This window comes from Balaenoptera physalus, assembly GCF_965194825.1.
Source record: "Balaenoptera physalus genome assembly, chromosome: 1".
NCBI lineage: Eukaryota > Metazoa > Chordata > Mammalia > Artiodactyla > Balaenopteridae > Balaenoptera > Balaenoptera physalus.
In genome coordinates this window covers 34,853,875-34,867,156 of record NC_138882.1, presented here as the reverse complement: position 1 = coordinate 34,867,156, position 13,282 = coordinate 34,853,875, and the positions used below count along the sequence as shown (strand labels likewise).

Below are 13,282 nucleotides of genomic sequence, written 5' to 3'. Positions count from 1 at the left end.
AGCTGTCACATACAATCTAACAAATTGAAGTTAGAGACAACTAAGTGCTACTAGAGCCATCTTACGGAAAAAACTGAATGAACCTTTTGGCCAACGCAATATATCATAAATGTAAAACCCTACACTTATCATTTAAAAGATTCCAATTGTACATATAATTCAAAGCTTTGAAATATGCTCAACAGCTTGTTACTAATAAAATGGGGAAACACAAATACAATCTATATATTTTTAAAAATGCATGAGTGTTTTATAAAAACCCTATTATTGGCAGTCCAAGAAGCAAACAGGGCATGTAGACAGTTAATGACCAAATATTCTGGAAATAGTTTTATGCCTGTCCCTAGAAGCCTCGTCAGTAAGACTGATTTCAAGATCTTGGAAGACAGAATTCTCCCCACCTCACCCTCATTCCTACCCCAAGTTGAATAATGTAGACCAGTACCTCTCAAATTTTAACGTGCATATGAAACTCCTAGGGGATCTTGTTAAATTCAGATTCTGATTGTGTAGGTCAGGAGTGAGGCCTGAGATTCTGTATTTCTAACAAGCTCCCAGATGATGTAGAGGCAGCTGGCCTATAAAGAGTAAGGATTTACAGGGTCTCAAAGATTTACCTGTGAAACCAGGCACTCTGAATACGTTTGGGGCATCTGTGTCCCTTCCCCTATAGCCCGGGAACCCTGAGAAGTGGAGGAGCTGAATTTGGAGGTTAGGAAGTTCCAACAGTACTTGCTCAGCTCAGCTCACTTGAAAAGCAAGTCTGCATCAGATGAGCAGAGAAGAGTGAAAGAGACCCACTGAGAGAGAAAAGACCCATGGTGGGGGTGGGGTGGGGACTTTATTTCAGATCAGTGTGGGTCAAGGTATTTTCCAAATAGAACACCAGATATAGAGTAGCATTATAAAAACGACCAGACTGCATCAATGAGGGCTCATGTGTGTGTGGAACAAATGTGAAGGGACGCTCTGGGCTCCCCTTGACACTGGCCTTCCCTCTAAACCAGATCACATCTTTTATGTAGAAGAGGGGAGAGCTAAACCTAACAGCGGTCCACGGGAAAATAACCTGAGGATTTCAGCCCAATGAGCCCAATTTAAACACCGGTGATTTGCAAACTGAGTCTGATATAATAGAAAGAGATGGTCAAGCAGGGGGCATCAGAGTCCCACTGAACAGACCACATCTGGAATACTGTGTTCAATTCTAGACAATTTATTTTAAGAGAAGATAAAAAGCTACCATGCACGGAGTGGCCTGTAGCTGCCAGGCCCTGTTCTAAGCCTTTTACATGTGTTAATTCATTTAGTCCTCTCAACAACCCTATGAGGTAAGTACCATCATTATCCACATTTTACAGATGGATGAACTGAGGCTCGGAGAGGTTAGGATTATAACCAGGGTCACAGAGCTGATGAGTGTGAAGCCAGGTGCAAACTCAGGCAGATGAATCCTGGAGCTTATGTTTTCCCACTGTGTCATATTGTCTCTTAACACTGGTCTGACTCTTGAAATGATGACAAACAAGTGAGCTCAGAAAAGAATGATCAGGATGGCCAGGATGCTGAACTAGAACCAAAGGGTGGATGGTAGAGAAGAAAAGTTTGAGTTCAGCATCAAGGAAGGATGTGAGTTGAAGCTGTCCAACAGTAGAAAAAGCTGCTTCACAGAGCAGTGCTCCTAGTCACTGGGGGTTCAAGCGGTGCTGGCTGATCACAAGTCTGGGGTGCTGCTATTTGGAGGAAGTTTGGACCAAATGAAAGGTTGCTTCCAAGCCTGAGACTCTAGGTCCCTCTCCTGTCTTGGTCCCTCCAACTGGAAAAACAGGCTCTGACATCCGAGCACAGTGTTTATAATGAGCTACATTTAGCCCAGACTTGCCCACAGATTCTGGTGTATGTGATGGAGAGAAAGTGACAGCTATGCCCAGACTACAACTTGCCTAGGATGCCTGTAAACTGAGCCAAAGGAAAGATTATGGCAAATATGCAAACGAGCTCCTGCTGACACCTCCTTCCCCTGACCTGTTACCATCTCAGGAGGTTCTTTTGGGAGTGATAAACTCCTCTAAACTGGCTGAAAATAGCTCACTCCTTCTCAAAGAGATAATTAAGAATATAGAGAGTCATCATAAAAAGTATGAAAGAGGTCAGTGTTTCCTAACCCAAATTATACTTTGGGCCAGCACCTTATCTACATTATCCAAGTACCTCAGAAGTGAGTGATGAAGCCACGTCTCCAAGAGGAAAGGCAGAGAAGGATGGATGAAATACGATCAAACTCCACCCTGCAAATCCTTCAGCCAATAACTGGCTTTAAACCAGAAGGAAGAGAAATCACCTGAAATCTCAGCCCACAAAAGGACCTGGGCTGAGAGCATCTTCATATCTTACTCTCTTGCATGTTGCCCCATCCCAAGGATAATGCCCAGGGAAAGTGGGGGAAGGTATGTATCAAGCACCTACTATTTCAAGACACTATGCTAATTACTGTGGGGAAATACAAATTTATCAGAAAGACATATGTGAAAGAAAATATTTCAGAGCAACTTCTATTTCCAACTGGCTGTTTCAGCCAATGAAAGGACACTTTTGAAAATATAACTTAATAAGTACACAAGTGTTGATGGCTTGGCCTTGGTTCTGACAACACCAGATTTGGAAGATGCTGGGCCCGATCAGGATGTTTTCCGTTTAGATTCAAGAAAGTCCTTTCTGGGGTCTAGACACTCTCTAAGTCGCCACACTCTGCCACTCTGCCTCCAGAACAGCTGACCAGAGGCAGCCCATCAACACGTATCTGAGCCTGGCCCTGTCCATGCCGATCCAGGCTTCCTTTCTCAGACCTCGGCCCCACTCCCGTCAAGGCTTCCCTCCACTGGGAACCTTCTCCACACTCCCCAACGCCCCTGTGCCGGAGGTCTCAGTTTCTCCCTCTTCTGCCTACTTTCTTCACATCTGGGATCTGCTGCCATGAGGCAGGTCTGTGGGATCTACATCTTGGTCCCCCTCAGAACCCATGTGCATGCTGCCCTGGGTATAGCCTCACCCACAGCACAAGTCCTAGAGAGCTGACGGACGTGGTTGGTGTGACAAGCGTCACCCTGAACAGGACAGCAGCATCAACCATGACCCCTCCTGTTCCCTCTTCTCCCACCCCATGCCCTGCTCCCTGCCCCTGCGGCAGGTTCCCTACACAAACCCTCCTTTCTGGGATGAATCACTTGACCTTAATAGTGGGATCAGAGGCATTAGGAAAAGTAAGCTCACCCAACTTCCCCCATCTCTCTCCACACTCACATTTACACACACACACACACACACACACACACACACACACACACACACACACACACGGAAAGTAACTACAATGATGGGGATGTTGGGGAAGGGCAGAAACACCTGGGAGTGGAGTACAGGGGAAAGAAGAGAAGGAGCTAAGCCCGCCCTGCCGGCTGCCACCAGAGGGTTAAGTTGGTTTAAATGAGGACATTGGTTTCTGGATTCAGAGAAGGCCCGCACTGCTAAAGGAGGCTATGGCTCCTGGAGGAGCTGCTGCCTGGTTAGATAATGCCCTCCTCCAGCTCTGTGTGGGCCAAGGGGGCTGTAAGGACCAGCACCGCATGTGGTCCCTGATTCCCCCTGCAGCTCAGCTCCGCCTTCAAGCCTTCTCCTCAGCATCTCTGTGACTTTCTTTCTACATGGTCTGAAGGGCTGCCAGCAGCTGACAGCCCCTTCCTACATGCACATGAACCTGTAAGTAACACATGCACACACCCTCACTCCTCCAGAGGAAGCAGCATCTACCTCCTGCCCCTCCCAGGACACAGGGTCTGGGCACCTGGGGAAGGCCAGCGGGGCAGCCCTGAGAGGCCGAAAATGAGCCGTGACTGTTGGGGGTGTCATAACAAAGTAGGGGAAAATAATCACATCTTCCCTCCCCTCACTCCCACCTCCATTATCTCACTATCTCTGGCTAATATGCATGCATTCAAACTTGGGTCACATGAGGGGCAGAAAACCATAAATCCCAATTCTGATTCCTCCTCCACTTCTCAACGTGGTCTTGGATGAGTGGCCCATCATCTCAGAAATATTAGATTCTTCATAAGTAAAAAGGGGTAATCAAGTCGCCCTGGACAAGCTAGTATAGAGCATACTGGGCATACACAGAACACACGGATGCAGAGATAAGGGGTCCCTACAAGACACATGTCCATCCAGCTCCCACGTGAATCAGTTCATCTTACAAGACACATGTCCATCCAACTCCCACGTGAATCAGTTCATCTTACAAGACACATGTCCATCCAACTCCCACGTGAATCAGTTCATCTTACAAGACACATGTCCATCCAACTCCCACGTGAATCAGTTCATCTTCAAGCACTGCACACAGTCTCCTTGTATGATCCCAAGGCATCAGTTCTCCTGACTGGAAACCCACCATCTCTCAGCCTCTATTCACCCAGCCTCAGAAAGAAACACACCCCCGCTTGAGCCCCAGCAGAATTCCTAGTCACATACCCACTGCCCTGGCCCAAGGCCCTGAATCCAGCAGCCTGGCCACGAAGGGTCGGGGTCGTGGATGCTCATCACGTTGGCCACCGAGTCAGACAGCATGAAGCCTAGAGGACCAGGACAGAGGCTTGAAGCCGGCCCTCTCCTCCCACAGCTGCAGCCCCACCACTGCTCCCCAGGCCTCCGTTCAACACCAGGCAGCCTGTGCAGGAGGGGCTGCGTAGACGCTGCAAAGGGAACACACCCAAACGGAAACGAAGCGCCTCAGATGTGAGCACCTTGCTCTGCTGTTTGCAAAGGGCAGAGTCCACGCCGGAAGAGGGGGACCGGCCCGTCTCCAGGACGGGAGACACAGGTCCTGGGACACGGAAAGACGGGCACGTTCTCACAGCACAGCTGAAAACGGAACCGAGCCTTGTGAACTCCTCCACACACTCTGATTCTTACTCTGGGCCTGATCTTGAATCTGTCACAGGTATTCACAGGGGCAGCCTTCTGTCCGGGGCCGTGCTCCTGGGGTTCAACACTCCTCACCTCTGGGTACTCAGCGCTCCCCGACCTGAGCCTACTCTGTGGTCAGGGCCGTACCTGAGCGGCCTCCTGCTATTACTTCCTTCGTCACGCTGGAGATGGACAATTAAAAACTGGCTTTTCCTGGGCCTCGCTTAAGGCTTTCCTATCAGAAAATCTCCCAGGAGCCTGGGCCTGTAGGCAGCCCCAGGACCCTGACGCAGGCTCAGCGCCCAGGAAAGCTCGCGAGGGGCGGCTTCAGTGCAGCCAGGCCCACCCCCCTCCTCGCCCCTTCTCCCTCACAGGCTCAGAGGGAGCACCCAGACCGCTTCAGGCCCGGCCTCATCTTTCACAGCACCCTCGGCATCTAGCAGACAGAGGGACGGAGGCCTAGGCTCAGCTCTAGGCCCTCATTTGGGCTCTTTAGAGCCTGGCTTCTCTGTTTGTAGAGGAATCCTCCAATTCCTCTTGCAGCAAGAATGAAAATGGGCAACCGATTCAGCACAAAGACCCCCTTTCAAGCCTTGCCTCTGCGACCCTGGGCCAATCGTATGACCTCTGATCTGCGACCCTGGGCAGGTCATATGATCTCCGAGCCTCAGTTACCTCGCGGATTGCAATTGTAAGGATCCAACCAGACAACCTCACACATGGAAGGTGAGAGAAGCCCGAGGTCCTATACATGCCTGAGGAGCTTTAGTTAGGATTCTCTCCCAGTGTTTCTCAAACTGAAGGCAGTGACCCAAAAGTGGGTATGAAATCCAGCCGAAGGGTCAAGATATCTTTTTTTAAAACAAATAGACCAGACTAGACTCAAATATGACACGAAGCATGCACCACACACAGTAAGGGTATCGCACACGTGTTTGCTGGGTTGTGATGAAAAATGTTTTTCTGCTGGTGGCAGTCAAAAATTTCGATTAGGTCCTACTTTGAACATTTTCTTGCAAATGTTCCCACCTGTATAAACTTGCTTCCTGCCCTCAGAAGATTGGGATGGTAAACTCCTTGAGGCTGAGAGCCAGGTCTCTGGGTTCTCAAGAATTCCAACCCTCCCACCCCCTCCCCCCATTGTGCTGGGCTCGGACTGGGGTGGGCCTCCAATACAAGCTGTTCACAGGCTGGAAAGCATCCAATGAATAGAAAATCAGCAAGGAAGGTGAGGGGGGAACCATCATTGACAGTGCCAGGCACTGTCCTAAACAATGTCCCTGAAGGTCTGTGTTAACATTTTACAGACGAGGAAACTGGAGTTCAAACAAGTTAAGTTGTCCGGGGTTGGGGTGACCAGGATGGAGACCTAGGTTTGGACAGTCCATGGCTCCCTCTCTGGACCTCGCTGCCTTTGTCACGGCCTGAGAGAGCTCCTGCGCTGCCCTATCAAATCTTGCAAACGTCCTGCATTGCCCAAGATGACTCATACCACAAAATACACATATACACATGGCAGGAAACAACACAACATCCTTTCCTACCTGCCTTTCTCTGGCTTTCCCAGTCCCACGAGGGAGAGATAAGAAGGCTATGCTGGGGGCATCTGGGATTTCTCTTCCTCTTGGTCCCACCCTTGTCCTTCTCTGCCTCTTTTGAGGCTGATTCTCCCTAGCTCACCATCCCCCTCCCCCCATACTAGCTAACTGGTTACCAGGGCAACCCAGCTGGGAGGCTGCCAGTTACCATGGCAACCCAGCATGGCCGCCAGGCTGCCTTGCTTAGGAAGGTCGGGGACCAGGCGGGCGACAGAGCCACTAGGATGTTGCCTGCAGGAATGGCCCAGACTGAGGGGCCTACATGCCTGAGGGAATTAAGTTCCTGCTGTAGGGGGCTACTTCTTAGTTTCCCATGAGACAGCCTCCCCCAGCTGGGGGCAAGAGCTATAACCAACCTACCCAATTCTGTCACTCAAGCCTGGTAGCCTCCAAACTTTACAGCAGAATTCTGGTCACCTCACCTTGAGGAAGGTTTCTCAGAATGAGCAGCAACTGGCTATCACCCAGCCTAACCCTGGGTCCCCTCACCCTCCTCCCTTTCTGAGCATATCCGGGAATCAGCATGCATGCAACATGTGTGTGTCAGCGTGCAGACGTAGTCTCTCCATGATATATGCTGGTAATAATAACAAGGAAGAGCTACTATTTTCTAGTACTTACTATGTGCCAAGCATGTTCCAGGTACCTTGCCTGAAGCCTCTCCATCCATCCAGGTAACAAACTTGTTATCCCCACTTGGTAGACATAGCAACTGAGACTTGGAGAAGTTAAGGAACCTGTTCAAGGTCACACAGGTATTAACTTGCAGAGCTAAAATGAAGCTGTACAAATCAGCTTCTGAAATTCCTTGAGCCCCTGGCTAGTGTACCTCCTCCAAGCACCCAGCCCGGCTTCAAGAAAACATTTTTAACATTTATTAAAAGATTATTTGGTGCCAGATGTTTTATTCACATTATTTTATTTCATTTCATCCTTACCTCCATAAACGAGGTTTTAGTCTCCTCACACAATAGCTTAGGAAACTGAGACTCAAGGATGTTAAGCAACTTTCCCAAACTGATGAGACCCAGCTTCAGGCCCTTCCTCAGGAATCCTTTCCTGACTCTCCAGGGAGACTCTATTGCTCTCTTTCTTGGCCACCAACAAATGCAACATATGTCTCTATCATATACAGGACAATCATCTGCACACACATCTGCTCCCTTACTAGACTGTGAATTTAAAAATTCATTTTCACAACCTAGTACCTGGTCCATAATGAGCATACAGTAAATGTTTGCCAAAAGAAAGTAATGGGGCTGGGATTCCAAGTCCTGTTCATCTGCCTTAATTCCATGCTCTCTCTACCACATTACCCTGTCTCATTCATTCATTCAGTCAGTCAAAAAGCAGTTATCAAACAACTGCTATGTGCCTGGCTCTGTGTGGAACATCACAAAGGCAAAAACAAATAAGACTATCTCTTGCCTTGAAACAGCCCAGTGTAGTGGAGTGGGGGGGCATGCCTGAGGAGGACAGGAAATAAATGCCCCCCACCAATGCCATCAAAGGCTTTCTCATGACTGTTTCCCCATTGTCTATTCCTTGGGCCAAACTCCTTCCCCTCCAAATCTTTATATATCCAACCAACATTTATCGAGCACCTGATATGTGCCACTGCCTTCAAATCACCCATGGTTTGGGGGAGAGTGAACAAGATAAGAAGACAATGGAATCAGGAATTATAGGACATCATGAGAAGTGACCAGGAACTAGTGTCCAGGGACACTGGGACCGTTTGTCTAATTCTAAAGAACTTCCACATTTGATGTGATAAAGCAATTTCATGTTGCTTTACATTCACACCCACTTCCTACATTAACTCATTTGAACCTCAGTGATGCAGGCAGGGCAGGAATTATTACTCCCATTTTAGAGATGGGGAAAACTGAGGCTCAGAAGCGGAAGAACATTGGATTAGAATGAAGGAACCTGGGTTCTGGACCTCACTTGTGATTCCAACAAGGCTAACTACACTTCCATTAGGACACTCCCACCCCACCTTCCCACCCCACCATCCCTCCTCACCAAAAGCAGATTTTCCTTCCCTGCTATGACCTCTTCAATTCCCCAGCTAGGCAGCTGCACTTTCAGGTGAGGCAAGCGGGCTGGCCTGCAGTCTGTGGATAGCCCATTGATGCTAATGAGGACCCAGGAACCAAGCAAAATCAGAAAAATGACCTCACCACCAGAGGCCAGGTTGAATTTAACAAGCTAATTGCAAGCATTAGGCTAATTAAAAGCAAATTGGCACCTGCAATTATAGACTCGGGTTCTCAGGTAATGATGAGCCAGACTGAGTGGACGTGGTGATGTCAGAGCTAGGGAGGGACCTCACCTCCCGCACGGAGGGGGTTCCCAAGCCCTGCAGGAGGAAAGCCTCAGCATCCATCCATGTTTGTCAGATCAGTGTTGACTTGCCCAGCCCTATATCCTGGGTTCACACAATAAGGACCAACCCTTTACAGAGACTAAATGACCTGGGAGGATTTGACAGTCACCCTGGATACCATCTGCCCTAAACATATTTCCTACTAACCCACCTCGGCACCTGTCTGACCTTTGAGTTAAAGCATTGCCTTCTGATATACATTGTTCAAATACCATGTCTAATAATAACTGACATTTGTGTAATTATTTGCAGTTTACAAATCACTTTCATATGTATTACTCATCTAGCTAATAACTACGTAAGCAGGTAGTGATACTAACCCCATTTTTCAGACCAAGAAACAAAAGCTCAGTGAGATTAAGCAATTTGCTACAAATCATACAGTTGCTAATTTGGACTAGGATTTGAATCCATGTCTTCAAATTCCAGCTGGGCGTTCTCTCTACACCCCAGCAGGCAGTGCACTGACTCTCTCTTATTAACACATGGACCAGAATTAGTTCATCAGATCAGCTAGTGCTACTTTGGAAAGTGCAAAGAAGGCTCAAAGGAATGGGGAACAGTCTGGGTAGGTTTGAGGGATCAAGAGAGGATGTGCACCTGGCAGCGTGTGAGGGGTTGGGCAGGGGGACTGGGCAGCTGGAGAAGGGGAGCCACAAGACACCAGATGAGCCAAACTCCCTTGTCCAGGCACCTGCTAGAAGAAGCTACAGAGTGTGACATTCCAGGGGATGACCCTGGGAATGGGGAGTGGCTGTCTCACTATGCTCTGTGCTGGTGAGACCAAACCTGGGGTGAAGCACCAGGAGAGCATGAGGAAGGGGGTGGTGGTCACTGGAGGCATCTAGCCTCAAACACGGAGACTTGGGGGATTTGCGGGGAGGGGAATCATGATACTGGCTTCAGATATATATGTTTCTCATGCAAATCAACAATAGTAAGATAATAACAAACACATTAATCACTTACTCTGCTCAGCATGATTCTATGTGGTTTACATATGTGACCTCATTTATCTTCACAAGAAGTCTATGAGATAAGGTACATTATTATCTTCATTTTACAGATGGAGAAACTGAGGCACAGCGAGATTAAATCACGGTCAAGCTCATATCCCTGGTAAGTGGCAGAGCCCAGATTCAACCTGAGTTTGGCCCCATAACTGCGATCTTGACAACTGCACTAAATTGTTTTTTAAAAAAAGGCAAAGACTTGAACCAACAAATGACAACAGATGGGCCCTTCATACTTTAAAACCTCTTTTTAAAATTTTAAAACTCACTACTAATCAAACAAATGGATTAAAACAATGAAGAAACAATGAATTAAAACAGTGAAAAATTTATAACTGTCAATGTTGATGCTCATGCAAAAAAAGGCATTCTTATACGCAGCTGCTGGGAATGGAAATTAGTACTTTCGAACAAGGAAGTGGCAAAATATGTCAAAATATTTTAAAACGTAGGAATTCCACATCTGGAAATGTAACCTAAGGAAAAAAATCATTGATACGTGTAAAGATTCAGATATTTATATGTTCATTGTAGCATTGTTTATAAAAATGACAAACTGGAAACACATAGTTTAACATAGGGGCCAATTAAACAAACAAATAAATAGAATAGGTATATAATGAAATACCAGACAGTCACTTAAAAATGATGTTGTAAAAGAATACTTAATGACGTGGAAAAATGCTTTTTATTTAAGTGAAAAAAATATATACTTGTTCCAAAATTTTAACAGTATTTTGATAATAAATATAGTCATATGTCTGTGTATGAATTCATAAAAAACATATATACACCAAAATGTTAAAATTATACACTAAATCTCTGAGAGAATTACGCATAATTTAATCTTTTCTTTATGGGTTTTTCTACATTTTTAATGACTATGTACTACTTTTATACTCACAGAATAGTAATTTTTTAAATGTATACCCTCCATCACATTAATTCTATGTCTTGGGATTTATTCTAAGGAAATAATCCAAAATACAGGAAAAGCCTCATGCACAAAAATGATCATGTTGTGTTATTTGTAAAAGGAAAATAAGGGTAACCACCTAAATGTCCGATACAAATATGATTACATAAAATACATTACATCCAAAGGCTATTATACACTATTTTAAATATGAAGAAAACCATCTTTATCACTGTGGGAAAGAGAGCTGACTTGCTCTGTGCTGCTTCAAAGAATCAAAACCAAAGGGCAGAACACAGAAGCGGGCAGATTTTGATTCCGTATAGAATGTTCTAACCTTGGAGCAGGCAGCCTGGTGAGGTAATGAACTCCCCGTCGCTGGAATTATCCAGGCGAGGATGGTGTTCCCCTCAGGGAGGCCACAGAGGGCTGGTCTGGGCTTGGAGGGCATCTGGAGCTGTGGGCGCAGAGCGGGAGCTCACCTGGACTGACTGATTGCCAAGGAAAGGGTCCCACTCAGCCTATCCTCAACGCGCTTCCTCTCTGTTTATTTTAAATGTTTCCCAAAGTGTGTTCTTTCCTCACTAAATATGTGGGCTTTTTTTTAACTGGTTGGAGACTGGCCTGCCAAAGTCATCTCACTAATGCACTGATGTCCAAGCACCTCAGCCCAGAGCTCAGCACACCGTGGGAAACCTCTCAAAGCCAGGACCCACTGCTATGGCCGCAGCCCCCGCTGCTCAGCAAGCTCTCCCCGACGCCCCGCTGCAAGCTCCCTCCTCCTGACCCTCCTCTGGGGGGCCCACAGGCTCAGTGCCAAGGCCTCAGGGGACCCACAGCAGGCCAGGGAGGAAGACAGAGGAAACGGGCTCAGGCCCATCAGGCCGGGTGTCAGCCCAGGCCATGCGGCTGCCTGTTCACTGACTTCCTCGGTAATTACTTCATTTCCACCGAGCAGGAAGAATCCAACTCAATAATCCAGGCAGACACGTTAAAAGTAATTATCTGTGTAATGCGTCCTGCACCATCACCTTCCTGTGAAGAAGGAAAAAAAGCCAAACCCGGCAAAAGAAAAAAAAAAAAAGGCCCCCATTGTCTCGAGACTGTACAGCCGCAGCCAGGATTAATTACACAGCCGCGCTAACACATTTAGCACCTCGCCGCTGATTGGAAAGCCAAGGACTTTTAATAATTCATATCTGCAGCCTAGCACTCTGTGCCCTGGTGAGGACACAGAGAGCGCTTGTTTTCTGTCAGGCAAGCACCACGGCAGTGCCAGGCTCGCCCCTCGGCCGCCCCACCTGGAGACGGCTCCAGCCTCGGGCCGCTGTCTGGCTCCTCCAGGGAGGCCTCGCCTGTGCGCCTGTGCGGGGGAGAGGCTGGGCCTCTGTGGGGCCTCCCTCCCACCTGCGCTCCACCAGCGCCAGCGGAATCTGCTCATCTCCTGCCCTCTGAGGTGGGAGCCCACAGGATCCCCCAAGCTCCGTGCTCCTGCAGAGGAGCCTGGAAGCCAGAATTCAAGGGATTCGTAGGGCAGGTGCCTGTGATGTCCCTATGGCCGTCTGGACAGCAGGCTCAGGCAGAGACAGTCCAACCAGGGCTCCCACCCCCACGTGCAGGAGGCCCTCAGGGGAGCCAGACTGTGGGCCAGGGGCCTATAGGGATTGGGGAGGTGCTGCCAAGCCTTGAAGGCCGTGACCCCCTTTGACTCTGAGTCCATCCTCGTCCCACCACCTTCCCCCCAGTCGCTCAGACCACCCCAGCCCTGCGCCCTAGGGCTGGCTCCCTCGTTCCTGGCTCTCCCATCCCTGACCCTCCCAGGTTCCAGCCCCCTCTCTTCCCTTCCGCGCTTGCCTGTGGTTGCAAGGAGCATCTCCCCTATGGAGGTGCCTATAGCCTCTCCTCCCTTCTTCTCCCTCCACCGTTCCCGTCTAACTCTCCCCCTCAGCGCCCCCACTCTACCTCTCAACACCCCGCCCTGCCACTTCCTCAACCTTTGCCCAGAGCCTCACACAATAAGCCCTAGGCTCTGCTAGCTGCCGCCCGGCCCTACCGTTATAAACCCATGCCCCCATCCCCCCATGCTCACATATCCGGCTCCAGCTCCTCAGGTGCTCCCGGCTAAACCCGAGACCACAGAGGTCAGACACCTCCTAGGAATTCAAGAGCCTCAGCAGCCCCAAGCCCCAACCTCTGACCCATAAAAGACACACCCTGACCCCTCCCACACTGAGGAGGTGGGTCCCTGGGGCTGACCTGAGCCTGACCCCCAGACCACACCCCCATCTCTCCTTCCTGCTGGCCTTAAACTCACTGTTCTGGCAAGATTAGAAGCAGGGTGGGGCTGGCCTCTTTGCTCTAGCCAGGCTGGGGGCCCCAGCTGAACCCTAGGAAGCTGGCA

General features: G+C 48.7%; 1 protein-coding gene across 6 annotated transcripts in view; it reads right to left on the bottom strand.

Moving 5' to 3' along the window:
* PLEKHA6 (pleckstrin homology domain containing A6) overlaps positions 1-13,282 on the bottom strand; it is a 137,663-nt gene that overhangs the window by 106,757 nt on the left and 17,624 nt on the right. The window lies entirely within an intron of this gene.